The sequence below is a fragment of the Jaculus jaculus genome, chromosome 2 (genome assembly GCF_020740685.1).
Source record: "Jaculus jaculus isolate mJacJac1 chromosome 2, mJacJac1.mat.Y.cur, whole genome shotgun sequence".
Taxonomy (NCBI): Eukaryota; Metazoa; Chordata; class Mammalia; order Rodentia; family Dipodidae; genus Jaculus; species Jaculus jaculus.
The window spans coordinates 34,614,637-34,624,872 of record NC_059103.1 but is presented as its reverse complement, the minus strand read 5'-3'; positions in this window follow the sequence as shown (position 1 = coordinate 34,624,872).

The window sequence follows — 10,236 nt, the reverse complement described above, 5'->3', positions numbered from 1 at the left end:
TACACCCCGGGGCTCGTAACTACCCCTGTTGTAGGTTTTCAGTATCAAGCATGTATTCCCTCCTGTGGAGTGGGCCTCCAGTCCAATTAGAGAGCAGCTGCTTTCCCCATGCTATTTCCTTATAAACTCTTTTGAGCTACTGGTTTCTGCTACTTTTAATTCCAACTCACATAGAAGTCCAATCATTTGTAGGTAGGAGCCACATATGATAGAGAACATGTGACATTTGGCTTTCTGGGCCTGGGTTACCTCACTAAGTATAATCCTTTCCAGATACTGCAAATTTCATAATTTCAGTTTTCTTTACCACTAAGTTGAACTCCATTGTGTAAATGTGCCACATCTTCATTATTCACTCATCAGTTGAGGGACATCTAGGCTGGTTCCATTTTCTAGCTACTGTGATTAGAGTGGCAATAAACATGGTGGTGCAAGTATCTCTAAGGTAGTGAGATGAATCCTTAGGATATATGCCTAGAAGTGGTATAGCTGGGTTATATGGCAAATCTATTTTTAGCTGTCTCAGGAACCTCCACACTGATTTCCACAATGGCTAGACCAGATTGCATTCCCACCAACAGTGTAGAAGGGTTCCTCTTTTTTCTCATCCTCACCAGCATTTATTGTCATTTGTTTTCTTGATGGCAGCCATTCTCACAAGAATGAGATGGAATCTCAAAGCAATTTTAATCTGCATTTTCTTGATGGCTAAGGATGGAGAACATTTTTGTAGATTTTTTTATGCCATCTGTATTTCTTCTTTTGAAAACTCTCAATTTAGTTCCATAGCCCACTTTTTAATTGGGTTGTTTGATTTTCATTATTTAGGTTTTCAAGTTCTTCGTACATCCTGGACATTAATCCTCTGTCAGATGTGTAGCTGGCAAAGGTTTTCTCCCGTTCTGTAGGTTGCCTCTTTGCTCTATTCTCAGTGTCCTTTGTTGTGTAAAAACTGTGTAATTTCATGAGGTCCCAGTGGTTGATCAGTGGTTTTATTTCTTGAGCAACTATACCTATACCAATATGTTGAATGGTTTCCCCTAATTTTTGCTCTAGAAGTTTCAGGGTTTTAAGTCTGATATTAAGGTTTTTGACCCATTTGGACTTAATTCTTGTGCATGGAGAGAAATAAGGATCTATTTTCATCCTTCTACAGATACATATCCAGTTTTTCCAGCACTAACTTGTTCAGAAGGCTGTCTTTTCTCTAATGAGTATTTTTTCCAATGGCATTATTGTCAATGATCAGGTGGTAGTAGCTACCCAGACTTACATCTGGGTCCTCTATTCTGTTCCAGTGATCTACAACTGTTTTTGTACCAGTTCCATACTATTTTTGTCACTATGGCTCTGTAATATAGGTTAAAATCAGGTATGGTGATACCACCAGACTTAATTTTGTTACTTAAAGTTGTTTGAGATATTTGAGGTTTTTTTGTGCTTCCAACTAAATTTTAGGATTTTTTTCTTTTACCATGAAGAATGCCATTGGAATTCTGATGGGGATAGCATTAAATTTCTAGATTGCTTTGGAAAAGATTGCCATTTTCACAATATTGATTCTTCCAATCCCAGAATATGGGACGTCTTTCCATTTCCTAGTGTCTTCTGCAATTTCTTGCTTGAGTGTTTTAAAGTTTTCATTGTAGAGATCCTTCACTTCTTTGGTTAGGTTTATTAAAAGACACTTTATTTATTTATTTATTTATTTACTTACTTACTTACTTACTTACTTATTTTTGAGGCAATGAGGAATGGGAGTGATTGTCTGGTTTCATCCCAGCTTGTTTGTTGTTAGTAGATAGGAAGGCTACTGATTTCTGTGTGTTGATTTGTATCCTGTTACATTAGCATAACTGTTTATCAGCTCTAACAGTTTGCTGGTAGAGTCACTAGGGTCCTTTATGCACAGAATCATATCATCTGAAAATAATGCTAATTTGATCTTTTCCTTTCCAATTTGTGTCCTTTTTATGTGTATCTCTTGCCTTATTGCTATAGCTAAGACTTCCAGTACTATATTAAATAAAAGTGGATAATAGGTTGATACTGTATATATGTAAGTACAATGATTGAGATGGGGAGGTAATGTGATGGAGAATGGAATTTCAAAGGGGAAAGTTTCAGTGGGGAGAGAGGGAATTACCATGGGATATTTTTTTTATAATCATGGATAATGTTAATAAAAATTTAAAAATTAAAAAAAATGAAATAGAAAATAAAAAAAAAATACTGTGCTGGAGAATTGGTTTAGCGGTTAAGGTACATGCCAGCGAAGCCTAAGGACCCAGGTCCAATTCTCCAGGTCCCACGTAAGCCAGATGCACAAGGTGGGACATGCATCTGGAGTTCGTTTGCGGTGGCTGGAAGCCCTGGTGCCCCCATTCTCTCTGTCTTTCTCTCCCTCCATTCCTCTGTATCTAATAAATAAAAACAATAAAAATATTTAAAAAAAGAAAAGAAAAGAAATGTGGAGGCAGTGGACATCCTTGTCTTCTTCCTGGTGTTAGTGGAAAAGCTTCAAGTTTTTCTCCATTTAGTATTCTGTTGGTTGTAGGTTTGTCATAAATACCCTTTATTATGTTGAGATATGTTCCTTCTATTCCCGGTTTCTGTAGGACTTTTATCATGAAATGATGTTGGATTTTGCCAAATGCATTTTCTGCATCTAATGAGATAATAATGTGATTTTTGTACTTCAGTCCATTTATGTAATGTAATTTTGTTGTAGAATGTCATTTATTGATTTGCATATGTTGAACCATCCCTGTATCTCTGGGATAAAAGCTCACTTGGACAAGATGAATGATCTTTCTGACATATTGTTGTATTCTGTTTGCCAATATTTTGTTGAGAATTTTTGCACCTATGTTCATGAGGGAGAGTGGTCTGTAATTTCCTTTTTTATTTTTTTCTTATCATTGTCTGGTTTTAGTATCAGGGTGATGATGGCTTCGTAGCAGGAGTTTGGTAGGATTCCTCTCTTTTCCATTTTATGGAAAAGTTTGAGAAGCATTGGCATTAGTTCTTCCATGAAGGTTTGTTAAAATTCACCAGTGAGCCGGGCGTGGTGGTGCACGCCTTTAATCCCAGCACTCGGGAGGCAGAGGTAGGAGGATCACAGTGAGTTCAAGGCCACCCTGAGACTACAGAGTTAACTTCAGGTCAGCCTGGGCTAGAGTGAGACCCTACCTCGAAAAAAAAAAAAATTCACCAGTGAATCCATCTGGGCCTCGACATTTTTTAGTTGAGATATTTTTAATAACCTCTTGGATCTCCGTATGTATTATAGGTCTTTTTAAGTGTTTAATCTCATATTGATTTAATTTTGGTAGGTCATATAAATCAAGGAAATCATCCATTTCTTTCAGATTTCAAATTTAGTGGAGTATATGTTGTTACAGTATGTCCCTATGATTTTCTTTTTCTTTCTTTATTTCTATTTTTTCCTTTTCTTTTGAGGTAGTATCTCATTCTAGGTCAGGCTGACCTGTAATTCACTATGTAGTCCTAGGGTGGCCTCAAACTCATGGTGATCCTCCTACCTCTGCTTCCCGAGTGCTGGGATTAAAGGCATGTGCCACCACACCTGGCTTGTCCCTATGATTTTCTGAATTTCTCCCTTATCTGTTGTAATGGTAACTTTTTCATCCCCAGTTTTATTAATTTGTGTCTCTTCTCTCTTTTGGTCAGATTTGCTAATGGTTTATCAATCTTGTTTATCCTTTCAAAGAACCCTCTCTTTGTTTCATTGATTCTTGGTATTTGGCAGGGGAAGGGGGGTTGTACTTCATTAATTTCTGCCCTAATCTTTATTATTTCTTCCCAACTACTGCTTTTTGGTTTGCATTGTTTTTCTTTTTCCAAGGCCTTAGGGTCAAGCATTAAGATATTTAATTGTGACCTTTCTAATTTCTTAGTATAGGAACTTAAAGCTATAAATTTTCCTCTGATAACTGCCTTTTTTTGGGTGCCAAGGGTTTTGGTATGTTGTGTTTTCATTATCATTTGATCCTATGAATTTTTTCATTTCTTCACTGACCCATTCATCATTTAGTAGTGTATTGTTTAGTTTACATGATTTTGTGTATTCTCCATAGCTTTTCTTGCTGTTGATTTGTAGTTTAATCCCATTGTGATTAGATAGAGTACAAGGAATTATTTCAATTTTCCTGTATTTGTTAAGATTTGCTTTGTGTCCTAATATATGGTCTCTTTTAGAGAATGTCCCATGTGCTGCTGAAAAGAATCTGTATTCTGGTGCATTTGGGCGAAATGCTCTGTAGATATCTGTTAGGTCCATTTGTTCTATAACCTCATTTAATCCAGATGCATCTCTGTTTATTTTTTTCCAGGATGAACTGTCAATTGATGAGAGTGGGGTGTTGAAGTTACCCACTACAATTGTGTTTGGTGTTGTCTATGACCTTAGTTCTAGTAGTGTTTGATGAAATTTGGAGCCCCCATTTTAGGTGTATACATATGTTTAGAATTGTAATGTCCTCCTGTTGGAGTGTCTCTTTAATCAATATAAAAGGACTGCCTTGTCTTTCATAACTAATATTGGTTCAAAGTCTACCCTGTCAGATATTGGGATAATAACACCTGCTTGTTTTCTAGGCCCATTGGCTTGAACCACCATTTTCCAACCTTCCACCCTAAGATAGTGTCCATCTCTTGTGAAATGGTGAGTTTCTTGGAGGCAACAAATCAAAGTATGCTGCTTTTTAATACAGTCTGTAAACCCAAGTCTCTTGGCTGGGGCATTGAGGCTGTTGTTATTAAGAGTTATTATTGAAATGTGTGTATTCACTTTTGCCATTTTTCTTGTTTTGTAGCTCTTCTGGTTTTACCTTTACTCTCTCTCTCTTGTATTAACTAGCATTTGAGTATGGTTTGTTTTTTCCTGGTTCCTTATTTGTGTGCTTTTCTTTCTCTTCAGCATGGAGGATCCTTTCAAATATTTTCTGTAGAGCTGATTTAGACTTCATATATTCCTTTAGCCTACTTTTGTTGTAGAATGTCCTTATTTCTCCATTTATTTGAGTGGATAGCTTTGCAGGATAAAGTAATCTTAGTTGACAATTGTTATCTTTCAGAACTTGAAATACATCATTCTAAGCCCTTCTGACTTTTACAGTTTGTGTTGAGTAATCTGCTGTTCTTCTGATGGGCTTGTCTTTGTGTGTGATTTGATTTTTCTCTCTAACTGCTTTCAATATATTTTCTCTTGTTTCTGTGTTTTGTAGTTTAATTTTAATATGATGATGAGAAGTTCTTTCCTGATTTTGTCTGTTTGGCATTCTATAGGCTTTCTATATTTGTACTGGCATCACTTGTACTACTTGGGGAAATTTCCTTATATGATTTTGTTGAAAATACCTGTTATGCCTTTAGAGTAAAATTCTTCTCCTTCTATTATGCCCTGACTTCTTATGTTTGATCTCTTCATAGTGTCCTGAATGTCTTGGAATTCCCATTCAAGCCTTCCTACTAGTTTGTCTTTCTCTTTGTTGGACTGTATTAGATCCAACAACTGATCATCTAGTTTAGATATTCTGTCCTCTGCTTGATACATCCTACTGGTAAGACTTTCTCCAGAGTTTTCTATTTGACTTACTCTGTTTTTCACTTCTAGTATTTCTTTTTTAAAATATTTTTATTTATTTATTTATTTGACAGAGAGAGAGGAGATAGAGAGGAGAGAGATAATGCATGCACCAGAGTCTCCAGCCACTGCAAATGAACTCCAGACACGTGCACCTCCTTGTGCATCTGAAAAATGTGGGTCCTGGGGAATCAAACATGGGTCTTTTGGCTTTATCTCTTTTAGTGACCTCTTTATTTTACTAAGTTGATTTCCTGTTTTCTTTTTTATTGCTTTGTTTTCTTCTTTAATTTCTTTGAGTATAGATAAAATCTTTTTTTTTTTTTTGGAAATCTTTGTGAGGTATTTCATCTAAAACAGTCTCACTGGGGGTCATTTCTGATGGATTTATAATTTTTTGTGGGATTGTATTGTCTTGATTCTTTGTGTTTCTTGTATTATAATGTAGAGATCTTTACATCTTAAGTTAATTTGTTGCTTGGATTTTCTAATTTTCTTCAGTGTTCTTAGCTGTGTAAATCTGACCTTATATATCTTCAGTATAGGAGGTTAAGGTGTCAGGTGTAGATCTTATACTCCAAGAGAAATAGCACAAGTGACCTTAGGTGTTGAGTTTGCCTGCTATTCAAGTACTGTAGTAGACTGGGTGAAGCAAATTACTGGAAAATTCTAAAATTCAACTGAGCAATACAGACATTCAATCAAGACCAGCATTTATACAAGTGTTGGGATTAAACTCTACAGATAATCTAATAAAGCCCAAGTCCCTAAGTGTATGTGTTGCTCCACACCCTTAACCCTATCAACAAGAGATAAGATTTCTAGTCTAAAATTGGGTTTCAAGTCAGCCTGGGCCAGTCAGGCCCTGTCCCCAATAAGAAAAAGTCAGCAGCCCTAAAAATCAGGGAACATCAAAGGCAACATTAGTAAACACCAAAATACAGCTTATTTGAGAAGGGTAAAACCAACCAAGAATATATCATTCAAATGTAATACATAACCTTTCTTGACATGGACAGAGAGATTAGAATTTCCATTGCCAGCCTACATATCTGGCTTTGTGTAAGCAGGCCCTGTTTCCTCTTAGGATGGCTTCTAATTTCATCAATGCTGAGTGCCCTCCTTGATCTCTCTCAGTGCTGGGCGGCTGAGGGTTCACAGTCCTGATGGTTAGGGTATGGGAGGCTATGCATGGCACCAGGTGTCATACTAGACCTGCTCAGCTGGTCCCATTTGTGTCTCCTTCAGCCAGTGCTCCCGTGGTCTCTGCTGTTTTCCCTTTAGCTTTTTTGACTTTGGGAGGAGGCTGATGTGAGTGGAAAATCCTGTCACCTTGTTTCTGCTCCCGCAGCTTGGTGCCACCAGGCAGGCTTGTAGATTGGGGCTGCTGATGCCTCAGCAGAATTCTGGCTGGTTTCCTCCTTTTCTGGAAGCTCTTGGTTTCTCCTCTTCCTCTGCCATGGTTGATAATAGCTTACAAACCTTCACTGTTCAGTAGAAGAGTGTATTTGCTGTGTTTCTGTTTATTTCCCTCCCTAGGCTGCTCTGGTGTGGCTAGTATGCCACCATTTTACCCAGAAGGCTGAATTTGTAATTTTTAACATAAAAATAATCTGGTCTCAGTCATTATAAGTTTTTTTTTTTTTTTCAAGGGAGGGTCTTGCTCTAGCCCAGTCTGACCTGGAATTTACTCTGTAGACTCAGGGTGGCCTTGAACTCATGACAATCCTCCTACCTCTGCCTCCCAAATGCTGGGATTAAAGGCATGCACCACCACAACTGGCTATAACTTTTGTTTTTAAAGATGTCAAAAGGACTCCATGTTCTGGGTAACCTCTGTGCTACTGTAATTTAAAACCTTGTTAAAGGGCTCCATCCCCAATTCCTCGGTCAAAATATGCTAACTTCAAATTAAAATACTATAATCTGTTACTTATAAACAATGCTGATAGCATTTATATATAAAATGTTGGACATCTTATCTAAGCTTCATCTTATTCAATAGCCATGGGTAAAAATATAAAATTTCCTTATGTGAATAAAATTGCCTCAGCCTGGTGTGGTGGTGCACACCTTTAATCCCAGCACTTGGGAGGCAGAAGTAGGAGTATCCCTGTGAGCCTTAGACTAGCCAGGGAACACAGAGTGTGGTTAGCCTGCTAATTACCATATCAAAAATAAAGCACTACAAATGTATATTGGCTTAATTACTATAGAGCTCTCTTTAAAGATAAAGCAATTTTATTTTTTCTCTGTTTGTTTGTTTGTTTTTGTTTTTTGAAGGTAGGGTCTCACTCTAGTCCAGACTGACCTGGAATTCACTATGTATGACCTGGAACACATGGTGATCCACCTACCTCTGCTTCCCTAGTGCTGGGATTAAAGGTGTGCACCACCACATCCAGCTTAAAGATAAAGTAATTTTAAAGCCAACCTGTTTAACTTTATCAATGCTCAGTTTCTTCTCTTCTTTTAAGATATGTATAGTATTACTCAACTTTGTATTTCAATGGTTGTGTATGTTCCAATATCTCAAAAGGCTCTTATTGCTTAAAATAATCTCTTTGTATATATATTCTGCTAAAAGATTCAGCTTCATACCAAAACAATAATCATTATATAAGAAAAATGGCCCAAACTTCTACTATTCCTGAAGCCCAAAGATTAATTTGTCTCTGCTATCAAATTTACTTAATTGATATACTCACTTACAAAGGTATATAGAATAAAGAAAAGTATTTTCCAAACAAAAGTAAATATGCCTTCATTTTACAATTAGATATTACTCTAATATAACAAATCATATTATTTGTACTTGTCTAGTATGTCATAGCAAACTCTACACCTCTAAATCTTTGTCTTACTCAACATAATGTTCCCACTGTTAAAATAACTCATGTTTCTATTCCCAAACTATATGCAGAAGTCTGGCTCTCAGTCAACCTTACAAGCTAGTAGGAAGGAAGCTCCACTCTTGTCCAAATCACTAATGCTATAATACACAGTAAGCCAAAAAGATTTCTTAGTGTTTTAACAGCCTCCACAATGGCTGCTACTGTTACAGTTGCCTTAACCCAGTCTATCCAAAATACACATTTGAAACCTCAAACAATTAATACAAAGTACAAGACTGGAACATTAAAAAATTTAACTTCTGAACTCCTTGATCAAGCTAGTATTGATCAAGAAATTCTAGCCAGGTAGGAAACTTTTGAAGGATTTGTCCTCTGGCTGGAATAACACCATCATAAACTATGGACTCAAAGCCACCTCTCTTGTGATCATTCAATATGATTACCCATATTGTCTTGAAAGACACCTGCAACTCATCATGGACGGAAGTCCAGTGACAACTCCAGGTGTTTACCACACTTTATTTTGTTAAATGAAGAACATACTTTGTATAGATACAGCATGTATTAGTATCATCTTTTCACACCTTCCTGCCCCCCCCCATTCCATAGGGGCCCCTCCTCAGTGGGATTGCTGGTATTCCCTGTGAGGTTGTATGTTATGCATTGTGGGAGCAGCAGTCAGTTACTGGGCGGAGGCAATGCCTTTGGGCATGACATCCCAACCTGTGGCTCTTCCAGTCTTTCTTCCACAAAACTCCCTGAGCCTTGTGAGACTACACTCTCTTAAACTAGAAAACTAGAATATTGTTTCTTTGAAATACAATTTACAATCCCAGCTGACTCAATTAAAAGAGGAGGCACAAAGGAAACTCTATCTGATCCCAGTAACTGTGCTCATTGGCTCAACCCTGCTAACTCATTTTCCAGACTCAGTATTCACAAATATATGTGTATTTGTCATCATTCTTGTTATTTGTTTACTCATGGTCATCTTGAAGCCTTTTATAGAAGTCCTCCAATAAATCCACTGACTGAGGCCATGATAATGATGATGTAACAGATTTGACTACAACATATCCCTGAACCCAATTTTGACCTTCCTATAATTTCTTTATTTTTTATAACCACAAAGGCAGATATGTTGGATTTCTGAATAGCAGTCATGCAGATCTCCTAGATGACAACAGTCACCAGGTAGGAGGCTTGCTCTGTAAATAGCTCTTATTGCTGGAGCACCTTCCTGCAATCTGTTGGTGCCAGGAGGTCTGATATTGCCATATGAGAAAACATACAGAAGTTTACTGACTACAGTGACTGCTCAAACAACATGTTGCCCTGAAGACTTTATTGGCCCAGGTATTCTACTCCTGTATTCACCCTAACGGGTGATCTTAGATTCCTTCTGCTTCTGATTTCTATTCTTTGTCTGTCACTAATAAAAACGCATATAGGGGCTGGAGAGATGGTTTAGCAGTTAAGTGCTTGCCTGTGAAGCCTAAGGACCCCGTTCGAGGTTCGATTCCCCAGGACCCACGTTAGCCAAATGCACAAGGGGGCGTAGGCGTCTGGAGTTCGTTTGCAGTGGCTGGAGGCCCTGGCGCGCTGTTCTCTCTCTCTCTCTCTCTCTCTCTCTCTCTCTCTCTCTCTCTTTCTCTCCCTGTCGCTCTCAAATAAATAAACAACAACAAAAAAAAAAAAAAACGCATATAGACTTCCATAAGGGTGCACATACAATTGCAGCCCCCAAAGCTGTGGCCTCTCCAGTGATTATGA